Genomic DNA, 23,167 nt, shown 5'->3' on the forward strand with positions numbered 1-23,167 from the left:
GGGGGGGGGGGGGGGGGTTGCAGTTCTATGCATTGTAGTTTACAATGGCACTTGCCCAGGTTATGACAACCAAAAATAAGTCCAGACACGGTTAAATATCTTCTTGAGGGCAAAATCACCCACAGTTGAAAACTTACTGACATATTTCAGGTGTGTCTTCTACAAACAGCAGAGAGTTTTAGTATTATTTTATCCAGTATGACAATCTTTGTCTTTTAATGGGAACATTTAGTCCATTTACATTTGATGTAATAGAGGCAAACTCTGTTTTTGTTTGCCTCAAAATGCCTTTAATTTTCCTTTTGGGATACCCATCTGAGATAAATTTTCCTTCTGCCTGGGTCTACTTATCAGAATAATAAATTTATTAGGCTTCTTTAATCTGTGGATTGGTGTTTTATATCAATTAAGGAAAATTCTCTGCTACCATCTCTTCTAATATGCCTCTGTACCAAAACTCTCTTTCCTTATCTTCTGGGACTTTCATAAGGGTATGTTAGTAGGTATTCTTACTCTACCTCCATGTCTCTTACCCTATCTTTTCCTATCATCATTTCCTCTTCTCTGCTACACTCTGGATGATTTCTTCAGACTCATCTGTCAGTTCTGACCTCAGCTGTGTATGATCTACTGATTAATATGTTCACTGAGTTCATAATTTTGATTGTTATATTTTTCACTTTTGTAAGTTCTATTTAGTTTTAAAACAATCTGTTACAATACTTTTTATAGATTCTCTTCTTGCAGATATTTTCAAGTTCATTAAAAAATCTCTTTATACATAGGATAGTTACTTTACAGTCTATCTAATGATTGCAATTTCTGAAGTTTCTGTGCGACTCTGTGTTGTTTCTGCTGTTTACTACTCAGGGTATCTTGTTATTTTGTGAAAGTGTTATCTTTGACTGTTGGTCATTATACTAGAAAATAAATATTTTCAAGGTTAATAAATGTCCTAAGATAATGGCACCATTCTCTAGAAATGATTTTTCTTTGCTTCTGTCAAGCACCAGAAGACACTGCTAGTATGGAACCATCCTAGTCTATCTATGTCAAAAGTTTGAGGTTCCCTGGACTACCTGAGTGACACAAACTTGAGCTGCTCCAGTAATGGTTTACTTCTAGTTCACTCTTACTTTGAAGATGGAGTGCTTGAGATTCCTGGATTGAACAGGGAAGTGGTTTATCAGATTTCTTACCCTGGGCAGGCTCTCAGCTTTGATTCCTGTCTTCCTTCCCCTATAAGACTACCAAAAACTCAGCCTGACTACACAGATACTTCACTCAGACTAGTAAATGCCTTCAGAGAAAGAGAGGTACTTTTAAAATTCATTATTCTAAGAGAGAGTATTTGTATTTAAAAACAATTGAAGCAAATTTATATACCTAATAATATCAACACTTTAAAAAAATGGTACAATCAATGTGTTTCATAGAAATAGATGAAGTTAAATACAATGAAGTAGTCATCAGGTTAGCTTTCTCAGGAGATGGCATTCCTGATATTGGTGTTTTCTGTGGTCAAGTTTCTGGCCTGTCCCTGATCATGTGGGTCCAGAGCACAAACAAGGTGTGAGCGGGGAGAAAGAGGCTTTGAATGGTGAGTTTACCTCTGTGGGTTCTTGTTTTACCCTAGATTTTGGCCTAAGCCTATTTTATTATTTTGTTAGCTTTTTAGTACATGTAAGAAAATTTAAAAAAATTATTTCTCTGTTTTTTAAGTTGTGAGAGATAATATAATGCCTATAAGGACAGTTTAAAATGGTAGAAAACAATCACATTTTAAGTACATGACTTCTGTTAGCATTATGTGAATAATGCTTGTCATCCTAATTACCTAGCTCACCATTACTGGAAGTGAAAGTTTCTGGATTAAGTGTGATGGAAAGCTGGAGAGGGAGTGAATCCATTAGTCTATTTTTGTCACATCACGTCAGAATCTGTTTACAAGCAAAAAGAATAACATATTTAAATCATTAACCAATAAGAAAATAGTTTGAATGAATTTATTTGCACTAGTTTGCTTCACGTGGATCTATGTTCTTTCTCCTGACTAGACAGTAAGTTCTTGAAGATTAGATACCCTTTCTGTTTTTAGTAGGTTTCTTTTTGCTTTGTTTTTGTTTTGAGATGAAGTCTCACTGTGTTGCTCAGGCTGGAGTGCAGTGGCACGATCTCGACTCACTGCAACCTCCGCCTTCCAGGTTCAAGTGATTCTCCTGCCTCAGCCTCCTGAGTAGCTGGAACTACAGGCATGCGCCACTGGCTAATTTTTTTGGTATTTTTAGTAGAGACAGGGTTTCACCATGTTGGCCAGTCTGGTCTCGAACTCCCAACCTTGTGATCCACCTGCCTTGGCCTCCCAAAGTGCTGGGATTACAGGCATGAGCCACCACGCCTGGCCTGTTTTTAGGAGGTGTTAAGTACATTTCTCATCCTTTATCTAGGACCTAAGACAAAAAGATAAAATGCCAGTCTTCTTGACTTCCTTGTTATCATCCCAGGGCTTAAGAGCCCCAGGAGAGAACCAGACTCTCAGGAATTCATCTCTTCCCCCATCTCCTACATACTTGTTGTAGACCACTAGTTGAATACTGAGAACAATGATAACTACTTTACATCAAGCTTGAGAATTTAATCAGAGTGCAAGAATATACAAGTAAATAAATACAAATATAGAGTTTGATATTGTTCAATCATGAGTAGCTTAGAAGTCAAATTTTCTCATATACTCACTGCTGAAAGACATATAAATTGGGGTATGTTTTAAAAATATACATCTAGAGCCATAGTATTTTATACAGGTTTTAACCCAGTAATTCCATTTTATGAATGTATCTTAAAATAATCCCAGGGGTTCACAAAGATTTAGCTACCTGAATGGTCATTACAAGAGGGGAAATTAAAGATTTAAAATCCCATTGGTAAGGGTTAGTAATTGTACATTCATAAAATAGAATATCATATTTAATGACACAAAAAGGTTCATAGTAAGGTGATAAAATCAGTTTATGAAAGAGTAAGACAAGATCTTTTTTAAAATAAGAAAATGTATGCACTCATAAACTTAAAAAACTAGGATATAAAACAAAACATTAACAGCATTACTTCGGGGTGCTAGGATAACAGGTTTTTTTCTTGACTGTGCTTATTCCCCTCCCCCAAATCTTCTATAATGAAAATATATACTTTTGTAATAAAAATAATATTCATTATTAAAAGTAAACTAGAGTTCCTTTATATCTAATAGGCGACCTCAGACCAGCCCTTTCCAGGCCCAACCTATCTATCACCGGTTAGCACAGAAGTTCACATTCTTCCAATTCTATAATCTGTCCCACTTGGTCCATACATAGGTTTTCGGCCACCTAGAAGAGTAACATTCATCCATCATTGGGTAGGTGGCTCATAATATATATTTGGTGAACTGAACTCATTGGAAAGAGGCAGAAATTTATTCACATAATGTTAACAGAATGTCACATACTTAAAACATGATTGTTTTCTGCCATTTTAAACTATCCTTATAGGCATTATATTATCTCTCACACTCAAACTAAATAAATATATTTTGAAAGAATACCCAAAGGGGAAACTATTACTATAATGACCTCATGTATTTTCTCTGGAAGGTCTGTTTGTTGAATATTTAGTAGTTTTGTATAGTGCCGGTCAATAAGGCTTAATTGCCTCTGCTGCTGAATTGCTTGTCACATGGAGAGAATCAAACCTACCCCCACTCCTTTATGGAAAAAATGAATGCCTGGAATGAGCTGGAATTTCCAGGAAAAACATACCAGTTCAATTTGTATTAATCCCTGTGGGATTACTGCACTGATGTCATTTTTAATATGCCTTACTCTTCCCCTCTGGTTGGCATGATCCATCATCTCTTTCCTCAGCTGGCTTTGCTGCTTTTCCTTGGAGAGCAGATTGTCTTTGTGAATGACTCTCTCAGGGAGCATGTGCAGGAGAAGCCAGAGCCTCACTCCATGGGAACGTAACAGACAGAGCTAAAGAATGGGATAAGAACAGTCGCTGAATGGAACAGGTCATGCTGCTTCTTGAAGCTGAAAAGGCCAATGCTGTAAAAGAGTTGATGAGAGCACCTAATCGGGTTTGACCCCACAGCCTGTGTGTATGCAGAAAGGGCTGGGAAATGTAGCTTTGCACATGAGAAGGGTAGTGATATTCCAGGGCTGCTATCCAGACACACTTACGCACTCATCTGCTTGATTCAATTTTATTTGTACAAAGGGTTTGTTGAGGCAATGGGCAGTTCAGGGATCAAGGGCTATGCAAATAAAACCTTAATGGAAGATTAAATCAGCTCATGTCCTCCTTAGTGCCATTTCCATTTGTAGGACTGGAACTGGCATTGGGGGAATGAATCATTTTTACTACATTTAAGCATTGATTTTAAAATACCTTCTTTACAAAAATAGTAGCCATTATAATTAAACAGGACTGGAAATAGTAACAAACAACAAAAACCTTCCTTTATATAAAGAGAACAAACATTATATTATGGTCACAGTTAAATAGCAAGAATGATAAATAAAGGCACCAACTATGGAGGTCCTTGTTTTGTTTATCCCCCCATGAAGAACCAAGTCTTTCTTTACCTGGAGACTCCCATTTATTATGATTACTAGCTCAAAATAATTTCTAAATATGGAACGAATTACATTTCGATAATTATATGTCTTATTTAGCCAGCCAGCTTCATTACCCAGTATATTCATTTCTTTAAAAAGGAAGTTCTCAAAAGCATTAAAATTATTTTTCTATGAATTATGGGAGAAATAAATAATCTGAAAGTTAGTATAAATATGATATTCTCCTTGTACTGGTTTATATTTCACTAAAATATACTTAAATCACTAATCAAGAAGTCTCTATATAATCATTTGTTCCCTCCCAGAAGATATATTGCTGTTGATTATTATATCATTAACATACAGTCTTTAAATTGAGAGATAACTAGAGAATAAACCTAGAGATTCTAAACTACCTTAAGATACTGCTAGTTCCCCAAAATGCACAGAAAACATACTGGAACATCTCTGTTTTTGTTGTTGTTGTTGTTGTTGTTGTTATATTAAGGAAAAGTTTAACATAAAAAATCTAGCAATGTAAATCAGCATATTAATAAAGAAGGTGATCATATGATCATCTTTTCTTTTCTTTTTTTCTTTTTTTTTTTTTTGAGATGGAGTCTTGCTCTGTCACCCAGGCTGGAGTGCACTGGCATGATCTTGGCTCACTGTGACTTCCACCTCTTGGGTTCCAGCGATTCCCCTGCCTCAGCCTCCCGAGTAGCTGGGACTACAGGTGCGAGCCACCACGCCCAGATAATTTTTTGTATTTTAGGAGAGGTGGGGTTTCACCATGTTGGCCAGGATGATCTCGATCTCCTGACCTCGTGATCCGCCTGCCTTGGCCTCCCAAAGTGCTGGGATTACAGGCGTGAGCCACCACGCCTGGTCTGATCATCTTTATAGACAAAGGAAAATCATTTGACAAAATTCAATACTCAACCACCATAACAATTCACAACAAACCAGGAATAGAAGAAAACTTCCTCAATTTCTTAAAGAACATCTAACAAAAGCCTATGGCTACATCATATTTATTAAGGGAAAGACTTAAGATTGAGAATGGCCATTCAATTGTCTATTCGATATCATACTGGAGGTACTGGGCAGTGCAATAAGGCAGGTAAAAAAGGTTTAAAGATTGGAAAGGAAGAAGTAAAACTGTATTTGCCAACAACATAATTGTGTTTGTAAAAAATCCTAAGGAATCCACAAAAAAAAATCTATTAGAACTAAAGTAAATTGATCAAGGTCACAAGATATGATAACACAGAGAGGTTAAGTAACTTGACCAGGGTTACAATTATAATTAGTAACTGGAAGAGCCAGAATCTAGTTAGACTGGCCTTGGAGCCTTTCTCTTAACTATTATTTATATGGTAACTTGAAAATCAAAGTGTCACCGTACACACACACACGTGGTGTGCACGCAAACACTAAACATCACTTTTCCTTTTCTATTCAATTACCACCAGCTTTACCCTAAATTTTGGTGAAGAGGAATAAATAAACAATGCATGAATCTGGAATCCTCATTCTGTATATAAAAAGCATGATCACTAATAAAACCAAAGTTACAGATTTAATCCTTGTACAGGCCAGCACATTTCACACTGAAAAAACCCCTCACTAATACAGTGCCAGATATATGTACCCTATCTAGCCCCTACCCTAATAAGTGGCGAATACTCAAGTTCGGTGCAACTTATCTCTAGTACTAGAAAATAAAACTTGGAAGAGTATTGATGATGCATCAGGAGCATAAATCTTGTAATTGAAGGATAGCGTGGTCATTGAAAAATTCAGAAACAGAATTAAAAGCTTGACATAGATTTCAAAAGTAAGGTACTAATGCCCAATTAGTCACAAGCCAAAGTAAAGGCTGGTAGCATTTTTGTCTTTATAGGAAACTCAGGGTTATCATCAGGGATCTTACATATGGACTTTTTTTTTTTGGAGAGGGGATGGAGTCTCACCCTTGTCACCCAGACTGGAGTGTAGTGGCACGATCTCGGCTCACTGCAACCTCTGACTCCAGGGTTCAAGTGATTCTCCTGCCTCAGCCTCCCAAGTAGCTGGGATTACAGGCACGTGCCACCATACCTGGCTAATTTTTGTATTTTTGGTAGAGACGGGCCAGGCTGTCTTCAAACTCCTGATCTCAGATGATCCACCGCCTTGGCCTCCCAAAGTCCTGGGATTACAGGTGTGAGCCACGGTGCCTGGCCCGGACTTTTAAGTAGTTATAATCAAGACTGTTTATACCATGACAACAGAAATAATTGGATAACTACTGTTGCTAAATTGACAAGCATTTATTAGGGCTACTATCTAACACTGAAGTATTGAAATATAGCCAGTCCACCGACACTGGACACTGACATATAGGCAGAGAGAAATGACAACGGGAGCCTGAGGTGGCTTCCTCACGATGAATGAAATAAAGGAGACTGCAGGCAAAGTGGCTGGTGCAGGAGATTATTCAGGCCCAGCTAGTAAACAGCCACAGAAAAATCATTCAATGGCAACAATCTCAAAAGTGAAGGCTCTTTATGAAGACTGTAAGTTTAAAAGACAGTTGCAAACACAGTCAGACTTTGCCAATAGTGACTACAACCTCAAACTAAAAGGCTTGTCTTTGAGCAGCAGGTGGTATGGTATTGGGGATATATCAGTCTATTTCAGTAAAACTGGCCTAGATAGATAATAACAAAGTGTATTCACTGCTTTATTGCTGTTTTGATCCACTGTATGTAAACCATGAACTTCAAATTATTTTCCCAATGAAAAAAGCTGTAATTATCCATCAAACTCGTCTTCCAATGCCTCCTGTGGCCCAGAGTACACGACTGCAAGACAGATGACCCAAGGTTGTGTTTGTGGTCTACCGACAACTGAATTATGGTGCTACTGAGGGTAATACAGCATGGCATTGTGAGAAACAGCATGGTATAATGGAAAAACTTGAACTCATCATTTAGTATCTCTAGATCTCAACTTTTTAATTAAATCCCTTATATGTATACCTAAAAACTGAGTTGGCAGGGCTGTTACGAAGATTAAAATGCCTGGCATATATAAGATACTAAATAAATAAGTGACCATGCATCATGTTTACATATCTATTCTCTCTCTCCCTGTCTCACATACACACACACACACACACACACACACACACACACACACACACCACACACGAAAGGTTAACAGTTGAGGTTGATTTATTGCCCCAAATAACCTGTCCCTAGGATAGATTATTGTAATTAGCCTCACTTATTTTCAGTGTGGCCAGCATGGACAGGGAGAAAAGTCCCAATTCTGGGGTCAGACAGTCTGTAGTTAGTGGAGGCTTCTACAAAGTTAGCATTTGTCAGATGTTCTCACTATTGTTTTGATCTTTATCTCAATGGTTCTGAATGTTTTACTCCTTGTTTGAATGTTGGGATGTTTATCAAAGTAAACATTTAAACACTGAAGCCCACTGACAAAGAATTTAAATAGACAGTAGGGCAGTTAAAGGGTTTACAGCCAAGACTCAGTAACTGGTTACAGCTCTGTACAACCATGGACCTGCAGTCAATCACAGTCTGGTCTGCCTTAGCCTTATTTTGAAATTCTTTTTCAAACCTCTGCCATTCTAATAGCAATGAATTACTCTCTAATCATATGCTAGATAGCAAGGTGGGGGAAGATCTAAATCTCCTAAATCCTATTTTAATTTATCATGTAGAATTTTGTTATTTTAAATGCAGATCTACTTTTTAACTATTCACAAGCCATATTTTAAATGACAGAATTTCTTTAAAGAAAGGAATCTACCAGTAGTCAACATGTACGTTCCCTAAAAAGTAAGTTTGAGACTTCTATTTAGAAGTTAAAAAAACAGGGACCAGATTTACTGTCCTGCCTTAAGCAACTAAAAAAATTGGACAAAATATAGAAAGAAATGGTTTTCAGACATGGCTGACAGGCAACACAGGTCTGTGATCTCTAAGAAAAGGGACACAAACAAAGTGAGTCCTATGAGTGTACCAGTTTACTGCCTACAGGCAGTTCCTGGATGCACTACAGGGAGGGGGACTAGATCTCACTGAGTCGAGGTGACTGAGATTAGACATCCAGGAGGGCAAAGTGACTAGAATTTGTGGGACAGAGAACTGGAGAGAGAGAGAGAGAACACTCTGGAGTTCTACCGACAGGCTTCCCTAGAGTCTTTGACTAAGTACTAGTCTGCACATGCATGAGAGGAACCCACTCAAGACTACCGGAAAGGAGCAGGCAGAACCATTCCCAGAGTTCTTACAGGGCTGTAAATAGTTTGTGTTCACATCTATCCGAGTAGAAAGACCTTGTAATAGACAAGGAATTAGATACAACCCCCAGAAGGATATTGCCAAAGTAGTGAGGTCTAAATTGGTTCTAGACCAATGGCTGCTCTGGACCCACCATAATAAAGCTTAGAAGCAATCTTTGAAAGGATCAGAATAATCCTAGGTAACATAACTGCATCCAAAATAAAAGCCAAAACTAATTAAAGAAATATAATGAAATTTAGTAATCAAGAATATAAAATAAACAATACCTAGTCCCCAATAAAAAATTACCAGGCATGCAAAGAAATGGGAAGATCAGACTTTAAGCCAGAAGAAAAAATAAATAAGTAAAAACGTACTCAAAAATGACATGGATGAAAGAACTAGCAAACAAGTATATTAAAACACTTTTACTAAATATGTTCCACATGTTCAAGAAGTAGAGGAAAACATGAACATGAGGACAAGAGAGAGGGAAAGTGTAAAAAAGACATAAATTAAACTTTCAGAGACTAAGAATACAACATCTGAAACCAAAAGTAGACTGGATGAGATTAACAACGGATTGTAAACTTCAGAAGTAAAGATCAGTGAACTTGAAGACACAGAATTAGAAATTATCCAAAATGAGGCACAGAGACACAGGAGACTGAACACAAATGAACAGAGCATCAGTGACCTGTGGGACAATATCAAGCAATCTAATATTCATGAAATTGGAGCTTCAGAAGGAAAAGAGACGTGGGGAGGAAGGGAACATAAAAAAATATTTAAAGAAACCATAGCTAAAAGTTTTCCAAATTCGATGAAATCCATAAATCCAAGCATAATATACAGAAAGTGACTCCAAGGAACATCATAATAAAACTGCTGAAGTGATAAAAAGAAAACCTTAAAAGTAACCAGAGGAAAAAAGACATTAGAGTAACATAGATAAGAATTACAGCAGATTTCTGGCCGGGCACAGTGGCTCACGCCTGTAATCCCAGCACTTTGGGAGGCTGAGGCGGGCAGATCACGAGGTCAGGAGATCAAAACCATCATGGCTAACATGGTGAAACCCCGACTCTACTAAAAATACAAAAATAAATAAATAAATAAATAAATTAGCCAGGCGTGGTGGGGGGCACCTGTAGTCCCAGCTACGCGGGAGACTGAGGCAGGAGAATAGCGTGAACCCAGGAGGCAGAGGTTGCAGTGAGCTGAGATCGCACCACTGCACTCTAGCCTGGGTGACAGTGTGAGACTCCGTCTCAAAGAAAAAAGAATTACAGCAGATTTCTTCTCACAAACTATGCAAGTCAGTAGGCAATGGATAGACATCTTTATTTTTATTTTTTTATTTTTTATTTTTTTTTTGGATAGACATATTTAAAGTCCTGGAAGAAACTATTAACCTAGAATTCTTTACCTAGTAAAAATATCTCTCAAAATAAAGGTAAAATAGAACTTTTCAGACAGATAAACACTGAAATAATTAATTCCAGTATAACTGCACTACTAAAAATATTAAAGAAAGTTATTTAGTCTAAAGAAATTGATAACAGAAACACAAAGGAATAAAAAGGACATCTGAAACAATAAATAGGTGAGTAAATATAAAGGTCATGTTTCCTCATTTTTAAGTATCTTTAAAAGATAATTGACTACTTAAAGTAATAATAAAATATGTTAAATAAAATACATGACAATAACTCAAAGGGCCGGAAGGGGAAAATGGAAGTATATAGTTTTAATGTTTTTCCACTATATGTAAAGTGATATATATTATTTCGAGATAGACAGGGATAAGTTTAAGACATATGTTATAAACAGGAGGACAAGTACTAAGAAAAGACAAAACAAAGACACATATGCAATAATGCAATAATGAGGACAATATGGGGTCAAAACTAAGTAACTCAAATAATCCTAAATGAGGCAAAAAAAAGAGAAAAAAAGGAACAAAGAACAAATAGGACAGATAGAAAACAAACAGCAAGAATATCAATTCAAGGCCAGCTATCCCAATAATTATAATAAATGTAAATTGTTTAAACATCCCAATTAAAAGCAGAAATTTTCATATTGGATTAAAACCAAAGATATGCTTTCTACAGAAACATACTTTAAAAATAAAGACATATATAGGCTAAAAGTAAAATGGTGGAAAAGATACACCATGCAAACAATAACCATAAGAAAGCTGCAGTGATTATATCAATATCAGACAAAATAGACTGCAGAAGAAGGAATATTGCCAGAAAAAAGAAGGTAATCTTATAATGATAAAGGGGCAGTTCATCAAGAGGACATACAATCCTAAATGTGTATGTACCTAGTAACAGAGTTCAAAATACATAAAGTAAGAACTGATAGCACTAAAAGGAGGAAAACACAAGTTTACCATTATAGTTGGAGATTTCAATACTCCTCTCTTAGTAATTGATGACACAAGTAGATGTAAAAATTAATACAGATATAAAAGACTTGAACAACACTATCAACCTAATTTAGATATATAGAACATTCCACCTTAATGACAACAGAATATACATTCTGGGCCATAAAATAAGTCTCAATAAATTTAAGAGAACTGAAATCATATAAAGCATATTCTCTAAGCATAACAGAATTATACTTGAAAGCAGTAACAGAAAGCCATTAGGAAACTCTCTAATATTTGAAAACCAAACAATGCACTTCAAAATAACTCATGGATCAAAGAAGAAATCCTAAAGAAAATTAGAAAATATTTTAAACCTAGTGGAAACAAAAACATTACGTATCAAAATCTGTAGGATATAGGTGAAGTAGTACTTAAAGGAAATTTTATAGCATGAAAACACTAGTGTTAGAAAAGAAGAGAGATCTCAAATCATTAACCTCAGCTTCTATTTTGTTAGAGAAAGAAGAGTAAATAAAATGCAAAGTAAGCAAAGGAAGGAAATAATAAAGAGTGGAAAACAATGAAGTAGAACACAGAAAACTATAGAGAAAATCGATGATACAAAAGCTGACTCTTTGAAAAGATCAATACAATTGAAAAACCTCTAGCCAGATTGATCAGAAAAAGGAGCAAGAGCAAGAGAGAGAAAGAGAGTGAGAGAGAGAGAAAGGACACAAATCACCAGTCGTAGAAATGAAAGAAATCTTACAGACATTAAAAGGATAATGAAGCAATATTATGAACTACTTTATACCAACAACTTAAACAACTTAGGTGAAATGGATAAATTCTTTTTTTTTTTTTTTTTGAGACAGAGTCTCGCTCTGTCACCCAGGCTGGAGTGCAGTGGCCAGATCTCAGCTCACTGCAAGCTCCGCCTCCCGGGTTCACGCCATTCTCCTGCCTCAGCTTCCCGAGTAGCTGGGACTACAGGCGCTGCCACCTCGCCCGGCTAGTTTTTTGTATTTTAGTAGAGACGTGGTTTCACCGTGTTAGCCAGGATGGTCTCGATCTCCTGACCTTGTGATCCGCCCGTCTCGGCCTCCCAAAGTGCTGGGATTACAGGCTTGAGCCACTGTGCCCGGCCGATAAATTCTTCAAGACACAAATTATCAGAGCTCACTCAAGAAGAAATAGATAACCTGAATAGCCCTATAGCTACTAAAGTACCTGAATTCTTGGTTTAAAATCTGTTTACAAAGATAACTCCAGGCACAGATGGCTTTATTGGTGAATTCCATTAAATATTCAAAAAAAGAAATAATGCCAATACTAATAAACTCTTCTAGAAAACAGAAAAAGAAACTCCTCCTACTCATTTCATGAGCCCAGAATTACCCTGATACCAAAACTACACAAGGATATTCAGAAGAGAAAAAATACTAAAGATAAAGGCTACCTAATGGAAAAGGATAAAAACAATGAACACAGAGAAAACATGAAGAACAGACTAGAAGATTGAAAAGACTTTAGACATTGTCACATTGTCCTTTGTGGAATGCTTGCCCAGTGTGAAGCCCTGTATAGCATAGTGTTTAATAGCATGGCCTTTTGAAATCAAACTGTCTGCCTTGGTTCAGGTCCTGGCCCCACCATTTACTAATTGCATCACTTTGGCCAAGTTACCTAACTTCTTTGTGCCCTTCCCATTTAAAACAGAACTCCCATTATGGGAGTTGCTATGAAGAATAAATGAGTAAATACATTTCAAATGCTTACACCACTGCCTGGCACATAGTAAAGACTACATACATGTTTGCTGAAATTATTATTATACATGTTATATTAGTTGGTTGTTATCTTCATTAAGTCATAATATTTTCTCTCAAAATGAGCTAGGCAGTATAAGTGACTACCCTCATTGTTTAGTCCCCTATTGCTGCCATAAAAACAATGACAAACTTAGTGGCTTAAAACAACAGAAACTTACTCTCTCACAGTTTTGGAGGCCTGAAGTTCAATATTAGCTTTACTGGGTAGAAATCAATGGGTCAGCAGGCTGTGCTCCCTCTGAAGGTTCTAGGGAAGAATCTATTTGTTGAATCTTCCAGGTTCTGGTTGCTGCTGGCTCTCTCTGCTTGTGGCCATATCACTCTAATCTTTGCCTCTGCATTTACATTGCCTCCCACTTGTCTGTGTCTCCCTCTGCCTCTCTCTTATAACGATACTTGTGATTGTATTTAGGGCCCACCCAGATATACCCCCTCCATGTCAAGATCCTTAATTTAATCACATCTGCAAATACCCCTTTTCCTTATAAGGTAATATTTACAAGTTCTGGGGATAAGGTATTAATATACTTGGGTGGTCATTATTCAGTCTACTACTTATCACTAGGGAAGGCTGACGTGGTGTGGAAATTATTACATAAACAACATTTCTTTTTAAAGGATATTTAGCTCTCTCTACAACAAACCTGTTATGCAACCATGTTTCAAGGCACAATCCATTCACCTAGAGGTAGGTCCCAAAACTGTAAGCATAGTATCTACAATGATCTATAACACCACAATAGCGCTAACATACAAACTCAAATCTATATAATTATGACACTGATCACAAACTTTGGGGGAGGGAAACATGCCTCCTTCTTGTGATTCAAATAAAACAGCTTATTAAGATCACTAGTAAGAATCAAGAAGATAAACATAAACTAGATTTGGTGATGGCAGTTATAACAAAAGGAAGATTGAAAAAAATCAGCTCACTCTTTTTTTTTTTTTTTTTTTTTGAGATGCGAGTCTCGCTCTGTCACCCAAGCTGGAGTGGCACTGGGCCAGATCTCAGCTCACTGCAAGCTCCGGCTCCCGGGTTCACGCATTCTCCTGCCTCAGCCTTCCCGAGTAGAGTTGGACTACAGGCGCCCGCCACCTCGCCGGCTAGTTTTATGTATTTTTTAGTAGAGACGGGGTTTCACCGTGTTAGCCCAGGGATGGTCTCGATCTCCTGACCCTTGTGGATCCGCGCGCCTCGGCCTCCCAAAGTGCTGGGATTACAGGCTAGAGCCACCGCGCCCGGCCCAGCTCACTCTTAATGACCATAGGTACTTGAACTCAAAGCCTGCATGTTTACCCTACATTACACAGTAATGAAGAACATCAGTTCTAGAGTCAGTCCTCAGTTCAAAATCTGGCTAATGTATTCATGATTTGAACTTGGACAAGTTATTTCACCTCTTTTTTTTTTTTTTTTTTTTTTTTTTTTTCCCTTTTTTCTTTCCTTTTTGTACCCAGGCTGGAGTGTGGTGGCACGATCACAGCTCACTACAACCTTGACCTCTTGGGTTCAAGTGATCCTCTCACCTCAGCCTCCTGAGTAGCTGAGACTACAGGTGCATGCTACCACATCTGGCTTATTTTTAAAATTTTTTTTAGAGACGAGGCCTTGCCATGTTGCCCAGGTTAGTCTCGAACTCTTGAGCTCAAGTAATCCTCCTGCCTCGGCCTCCCAACATGCTGTGATTACAGGTGTAAGCCAACGTGCCCAGACTATTTTCACCTCTTTGAGCCTGTTTCTTCATCTGTGAAATGGAAATAATGTGAGTACTTACCTCAGAGTGTCTGTGAGGATTAAATAAGAATTCACGTAATGCTCTCGCATAACAATTATCATATACGAGCACTCAATAAGTTGTAATTCCAATTATTATTATGTAATAAACACTAGTGTTTCTAATACAACTCTATCTTCTCTTCTATTTCAGGAGAAATATTTCCTCATCTTCAGTTTCTTTATTGTCAGGAGCTATTCCTCTAGGGACTGTGATCTCATGGGGGAAAGGCACCCACATGGGAAAAGCAAAGAAAATAATGTAGTCTGCAATTCTGGTATGCATATACTTGGGGAAACAGGAAAAGACGAATAAAGACGGGACTTTGTAAGCTAGTAAAGGACAGGCAGTAGGGCAAAGTGTGTGACTAAGAGGGCTAACATACAGTACTTGAGGATGGGGGAAATAAGAAAAAACATAAGAATTTAAATAGCAGAAGTCTAAATAAAGGGATGTAATAGATGCATTCTCTACAGGAACTTATTAAATGATTAGAACTTTGAACTCTGGAACTATGAGGGCTGAAAGGAAGGAGTTATGGGTGATGTCATGAGGAGTACAGACAAGATAAACCCAAATGAGCTTATTTCAACATACCAGAACCCCAGTCCCGGGACTGAGATGAAGTAGAGGATAGAAAAGACAAGCCGAAAACTCAAGAAAGTTTGTGTTTAGGACAAATAAAACACTGCAAGCAACTTCAAGACATGGGTAGTATGTTGTTTCTCAGTATTTTCAGCAGCAAGTCCAGTATCTCATATGCCATTAACAAACTGGGGTTGAATGAACAAACATATATATTCAAGAGTAAACATACTGGCAGTAGACGAGAAGGCTCATTAAAGGTTCTTTGCTAGCTGCATGATTCTGTCTCTGGTCTCACTCCTGTACAAACCACCCTTCACGTTGCTGATGTGTTCTTTCTAAAAGGCAGATTTGATCACGTTACTCCTAAGGGCTTTAACAGCTCCCTTTGGTCGCCACCATAAAGTCCAAATTCCTCAGCCTGGTAAACCAAGCCTTTTGTGATCTGATGCCAGCCTACTTTTCAGACTCGTTTCTGCAACAACCCTCCTCATATGTTCTGCTGTGGTCTTGGAAGGTTGTTTGGAGGTCTCCCATATGTGCTCTCTCAAGCAAAGACACCCCCACCTTTGTACACACTGCTTCCTGTCTGGCTGAGAAGCTCCCTCTCACCCTTCAAATGTCACTTTCTCCAGAAAACTTTTCCTAACATTTCTAAGCAGGGTCCATACTTCTATTATGGTACTAAGCACAGTACCATAATTAATGTTTCCATGTCTTTCTTTCTTTAGAAACCTCTGTAGTACCATGCCTGGGTTCTACTCATCTTTGCATCCCCAGCTGCTAGAGTGGGGTATAGAAGCTTATTAAATGTTTGTTGAAAAAATAAAGAAGATTGTAGAAGGCAAAAATAGAAATAAAGCTTAAATACTCAGGTAAACAAAGACAGCAGGATACTAAAAGACAGTTAGGGATTGGCAAGTCCATCCCTGTAATCGGAAGATTTTGTCATGGCTAGCAGCTACAATATGCCCTCCAATTGAGCTCTGTTATCACGATCAGAAACCAAATTTTGGGCTGGTTATACGATGGGCCTGATCCAGTATTACATTCCCTATTTATATTATTCCAAACCATTTCTAATACTCTGCCTTGGATAAAGCAATTTCATTTTCACATGCTTTAGTGTCACCATCTTATGTGAAGTAACCTCTATTTCAAAATGCCCTAAAAGTCAAGTTCTGCCCTCTTATTCTAATTCTCATTTTCTCTCTCTCTTACTAAGTGGAATGGAAAACTTCTGTGCTAACTTAAGAATGAGAATAGTCTGAATCTAAACTTACTGTATACCCTAGGAAAGTTATTATACCTTTATACATCTCAACTTTCTCTTCCTTCAATGGGATCAACTCTATCTAGGAGGCCATAGGAAATAATGAAAGGTAAAACTTACACGATTCTTACTATGTACCTCACATGTATTAACCTGTTTAAATCTATAATTCTTGGAGGTAGGGACTGTGATTCTCCTCCACTATACCCAAGAAGACTGGAGCAGAGAGAGAACAGATGGAAGGAGGCTGGGAAGTTCACAGCTCATGAGTGGCTAAGAGGCAAGGCTGGTACCCCAGCATCATGGCTCTAGTGTCCCTGCAGTGAACCTTTACCTCCGACTGCCTCTCTGCAGGCCAATGGAAGATACTGTGCTTGGAACACAACTCTAGCACATTAAAGTATTAAAGGACTTAAAAATTATATATTTTTTCAAACAAATGCAAGCCTTATTTGTAACTGAAAACAAAATAAAAGTGGGAAGAGAAGGAATGGAGACACTGAATGGTAGGCTTCAGATATGGGACAGTGTTCCATATTTCAATCCAAATGCATTTTACAGCCAAGATTTTAAGAACTGAAACCATCCGTCCCGTACAGCTAAAATAAGAAGGATCGCACGATTTTAGCCATCAAGGAGATGGATGTGTCCTTCACTGGTACTGTATCTAAAATTAAGATGACACTGTCAGTAGATGAACATCTACTTTGGGGTATGGCTTTATGGACCAATGAATTAGGTTTTTCTCAGGAGCAGCAACCAAAGAATAGAAATAACACAAGATATACTTGTGTTAAGCTTTTGTACAGAAACAGAATTTTATTTCTAGAAAAGCATTAAATATTTAGTTAAGTTCACATTACCCTATACTAAAAAAATTAATTTGGGGCAAAACTTAAAGAACTAGGTATAATGCAGTACTTTCAAATTATCAACTGCTTATAATTATATTTCCTTCTGGGCAAAGGAAATATATATATTTTATTTAGAAAGTGCTGAATAAGGCTGGGCACAGTGGCTGACACCGGTAATCCCAGCACTTTGGGAGGCCGAGGAGGGTGGATCACGAGGTCAGGAGTTCAAGACAAGCCTGGCCAATGTGGTGAAACCCCATCTCTACTAAAATCACAAAAATTAGCCAGGTGTGGTGGCACCCACCTATAGTCCCAGCTACTCGGGAGGTTGAGGCAGGAGAATTGCTTGAACCTGGGAGGCAGGGGGTTGCAGTGAGCTGAGACCGCACCATTGCACTCCAGCCTGGTGGACAGAATGAGACTCCGTCTCAAAAAAAAAAAAAGTGCTTAATAAATATTTATTGAGTAAATTAATACTATTATAGAGATTGATTCATTAATACTATTTTAGAGATAGATTCATTTCCAGATGGATCCTTAGAAGGAATGGGTGCCTTATAATAGTCATCATTTGTCCTGGAGAACTTACTCCTCAAATCTCTTGAAAAGCCTAAAGCCATCTTTATCTGTACCCATGGTTTCTACATCTTTTCTTCCTCCATCAGAAAGAGAACAGAGAAAGATCAGGTTACATTGCTTCTGTGGGCCTGTATAAATTCCTGAGAGGTTCTCTCTTCTGTCAGGAAAAGTTTCCCTGGCAACCATATTTACACACTCACTCATTTCCCTCCCCTCCTTTGATTCACTGGTTGGTATAAAAATTAATTTGCATTGATTTGCTGAAGCTTACAAGTTAATCATTCTAATAGACTCACAAAATTTTAGACGCTGGTCTCTGCCCAAAACTTGTTTCTTAAAGGGCCTGTTTACTTTCTTTAGAAATTTGAATGTAATTATCTTCAGTTTAAATATTTTTAAATACATTTAATATGTATTCTGAATGTTTCTGGCTTCAGGTAGAGAAAATAATATTTTTCTAAGGGCATCTGGCCTATATTATTAGTTAGGACAATCAAGAAACAGATACTTTAGTTCTGAGTAAGCAAAGGGTCAGATTCTTATCCAGCTATAGTAAGGTCCTGGAAGATAAAAGTCAAGGACCAAAACAAAAAGTCTGGGTCACATGAAATGATGAATCAGGCCTAAGATTCTGGGTAATCAGAGGTCAGGACCTGGATAACAGGAATGGGACATGAGTTATCAAGAACTGAGTTTCATTAATTCATTCACTAAGTATTTACTGTGCATCTACTAGGGCATGGTGTTGGGAAAAGAGCAGTGAATAAGCCAGACACAGATGTACCCTCATAAAATTGAGAGTCACATATCTGAATAGTGAACACATGTTGTCTTTGTTATTGAACCAAGTATCTCTGGACTAGGGGTGCTCAGTGTATAATTTCCTATAAAGGCCAGAATTGGTTTCAGACTAGGAATGGCACAGAGACCTATAAATAAAGATAAGCTCAAGAAGCCTTCACTGGAGTAGATAAGTTGGCAAGTCAAGCAGTCTTGGACATATACTACAGTTTATTTATATTTAAACTTCAACAACAATGATATATGAGCCTATCACAGGAAACAAGGTTAGATACTTTGCAATATACCTACGTTTTATAAAGACTAGAATGAAAGCCGATAAAGGTATGAGTTATTCTTAAGCTCTTTTAACAACCATTTACTGAGCATCTATGATGTTCAAGAAATAGTTTTAGGAACTTAAGGGTATGGAAAAACATGGTCCTTAGCAATTATAACAATGTGGCAAATGCTATAATGAGATGCTAACGTATGAAGAAATATCAAAGAGGAGATTACTAATTCTTAAAAATCAAGCTGGGAAATGCCTTCTGAGAGGTAATGCTTGAAATGAGTCTTAAAAGATAAGTAGAAAATTTTGTTTTAAGCTGGTAAATGTTGGGGTAATTTGTTATACAGCAATGGATAACTACTACAGTGCCTTATGGAGACCATGCTATAGCACAACTAGGAGACTATGGAGAAGACCCAGCCCAGTCATGTAAACTGTGTTTCATGTGTATACTGCAGGTTATATTGGACATCTCTTCATATTTTTCTTCTCACGTATTCTTAGGCTTACCTGATCCATGTTGGGCATAGAAAATGAGAACAAACACTCTGAACGGGGATGAGACAGGTAATGGGAGGAGGCAATACAATCTCAGTCTTGTCTGATTTCCCCCACAAAGGAATCCAGGTTGGTTGGCATAGGACTTGGTCAAGTGGTAAGTGTCAAGTGATGTCAGGACTTGGTCAAATCATTACTCAGAGAGACCAGAAGTGAGAGGAACAACAGGACGATTAAAAACTGTTTCTGAGAGAACCATAACCATGAAACCCAGAAAAACCTAATTGGTTGTCAGTTCCAAGTAGTGACTGTAAAGCCAAAAATTAGAGAAAATAGAAGTTTCTGTGTTTCTTGATTCATGTGGGTAGATGAAGGAACAGAGTAGGCAACAAAGGCAAGAGAGAACAGAAGCATTCCAGACAATGGTGGCAACCAGTGGGGTTCAAAGCTGCTGGGGGAGTCCATGGTTTGAGGGTCAAAGGGTAGCATCAACTTGGTTAAAAAGGCACCAGATGAGAGCAGACAAGTCGTAGTGTACCTGTTCCACTCCAATTTCTGTTTCAGTAGGTTGAAAAATGGTCTCCTTATCTTCCCATGAACAAATGGGTATATCTAACTAAGAAAGGAATAGAAATGAACTTGTGTTGTATTTAAACTGGGAGTAACAATAGCATCAGGACTATAACTCTCTCTAATAGTACCCTCAAAATATGGTGGATGAGTTTCCAGAAGTCATTCTAAGTAAGCAATTCCTTGCCTCTTTATTCTCGATTCTCTTCATATTGACTAGGCATTTCCTTTTGCCCTTCACACCAGCCAACTCATGGAGTTCAAAATGAGGGAACCATAGGAAAATGTGATTGTGCAGCATGACACAGCAAGGACTTAGGCCACCTACCCAAAACAAAGGCCACAGTGCAAAATGCTTTCCTGCCTTCAGGAGGTAGTACAGACACCTTCAGGCAGAACTGGGTACCTAATTTGTGGGGCCTAGTGCAAAATGAAAATGTAGAACCCCCTTGTTAAAAATTATCAAGAATTCCAAGACAGCAACAAGAGAGTATTAAACCAAGCCTGGGCCCCTCTAAACATAGGGCCCTGGGAGACTGCACAGGTTGCATACCCACAAAGCTGGCCCTGACTTCAGAGACAGTATAGCATGATCCTTCAGGAAAGCTTTAGAGTCTGAGCTGGATCCAAATCCCATCTGTGCCACTCATTAGCTATGTGACCTCCGGCAATTTACTTAGTCTTTCCATGTTGCCAAGAGGTTGCGTGGTTATAATCTGGTGCTGGGAAGATTAAATGGGATAATGAACAGAATGTATACAAAGAGCTTAGCACAATGCCTAGCATATAGTGAGCACTCAACAAATGATAGCTGTACTATTACTGTTCAATGAAACATACAAGTAGTTATTAAAGCAGTAAGTTTAAGAAATGGACTGCTGACTTACTATTAAGGATATGAAAGAAAAAGAATAATATTTTAGGTCAACTAAAATAATGAAGCAGACAGGGAAAATGAAATCTTCCACTTGACTGTGCTGTCTTTGCTAATCACTTCTCTATTTCTTTTCTTCCTTTCATTGCCAAACATACAAAAGGTGATCCGCATGCTGTCTCCACTTCTTATCTGCATCTCATGCCACAGTTCTCTCTAATGTGGCTTTTAATATCCCCATGGCCACCCCTGCCACTCTAGTGAAGCTATCATTTTCAAAAAGTTACTAATGACCTTCTGTTTACTAAATATAATGAATGTTTCCCACTCTTTCTGTACAATTTCATACTGCAGACCAATTTCTGCAGCTCAAAACTTTTTCTTCTCTTGACTTCTATGATGCTACACTATCATGGTTAATAGCATGTCTAACCGGCCTTGGCATCTGTCAGGTACACAACAAATGGTGGTGAATAGAATGCATTTGTTTGATGAATAAATTAGATGGTTGTCTTGCTTCTTTGATATTCCTTATTTTCTACCATACGAACTCCATGGCTTCTCCCTCCCTCCCTAATTGTGGGATATATCTTCAAGTTTCAGTCCTTCATCCTCTATTCTATTTCTATGCTGTTACCACCGGTGAACTCAACTAATCATATGGCTTCAATTATCACCATTTTTTTTCTTTTCTCAGCTCCTATAATACCACGCATTAAGCATCTCAAAAAGGTACTAAATGACTGCTATACATTTGTGATTTCATTTACTCATCACAACAATATTGGGTAGGTGGCATTATTACAGATGAAGAAACTGAAGTCAAAGTCATGTAGCAAGTACCTAGTAGAAGTGGGATCCAAATCTTTGTTTAGCTGAGAATAACCCCCATACTACACCACCCCTCTCATTTTCCTATCTCCTCCACATCACAAATACAGGATAGTATTTGCACACAAGCAGGTGTTCGGTAAATCTGCTGATTGAGAAGACTGCTTAAATACCGCCCATGATTTTCCAGCACTTACAGTATCATCAATCTTAGCAGAGCATATTAAGCATGTCACCCCAGTGACACCTTCTTTAGACTTGATCTGTAATATAATTCAAAACAGAAAATTTGCCAAAAACTCGCCATAATCTGTTCTAAAAATAAATTTGGTCTAAGCAAAGCAAAAAGGCCTTTATCTGATTCAAATATTAGGAGAGTTTTGGGGATGAGGTCCACCTTGCTACTCTGGGCCCAACCTTGCCCAGCTTCTAAATGATCAGGAAGTAAAAATAGGCTGGCTAGTTGATGGCTGATGAGGTTAAATGAACTATTTATAGTTCTAGACATAGATACTAAGACAGCAGAATGGGATTTTCTCTGCTCTGATAGCTAAGACCTCATTAAAAGAAGCCCAATACGTGTGAGACATGGGTGGAAACTGGGATGAAGAGAAGAGGATAATAGTAAGGAGGGAGAGTAAACAGAAAGGAGGAGGCATTGGAAAGCCTACGGAGGGCCTGGCCCAGTCTGGCAGATCCACTGCTGTTGTGCACAGCTGGCACCATGCAACAGTGGGGTCAGCTGCATTTGCACGATTCATGGTCTCAGTCCTGGACTACTTGCCCTGACCCATCTCACACTCCAGTCCTCTCTTAATCCAGATCCTTCCAGCTTCTGATCGTAATACTTATTTCCCCAGGTCTCACAGATTTGACATCCAGCATTGCTTCCCTAGTTATGGCCATGTATTTTCTTTTTGTATGGTTTAGATTTGCCCTCCTCAGATGCTGCCTCTAGTGCCAAACATTATGCCCAGTTTTCAGGCCCTCTCCTTTAGAGCGATTGAAAACCACTCCTATTCCACCTCCACATGATGGACTCTTACTTGGAAAGACATGGGTGACAAAGACCAGGGATGAGGCTCAGAAAAACTGATGAGGGGAAAATATGGCAGAGAAAACAATAAGAAAAATATCACTGG

At 38.1% G+C, this 23,167-nt stretch overlaps 1 protein-coding gene across 6 annotated transcripts in view; it reads right to left on the minus strand.

Moving 5' to 3' along the window:
• Nucleotides 1–23,167, minus strand: part of PHC2 (polyhomeotic homolog 2) — a 115,897-nt gene that overhangs the window by 90,933 nt on the left and 1,797 nt on the right. For 2 of the 6 annotated variants that reach the window (XM_017884518.1, XM_017884516.1), the window contains exon 1: nt 3,798–3,814. The exons of 3 other annotated variants lie outside the window; for them this stretch is intronic. The gene's annotated coding sequence lies outside the window, so the exon portion shown is untranslated. Of the gene's footprint in view, nt 1–3,797; nt 3,817–23,167 lie in introns of those variants that run through there. One more of the 6 variants, XM_017884513.1, reaches the window with a different exon arrangement.

This window comes from Rhinopithecus bieti, unplaced genomic scaffold, assembly GCF_001698545.2.
Source record: "Rhinopithecus bieti isolate Rb0 unplaced genomic scaffold, ASM169854v2 scaffold_13029, whole genome shotgun sequence".
NCBI lineage: Eukaryota > Metazoa > Chordata > Mammalia > Primates > Cercopithecidae > Rhinopithecus > Rhinopithecus bieti.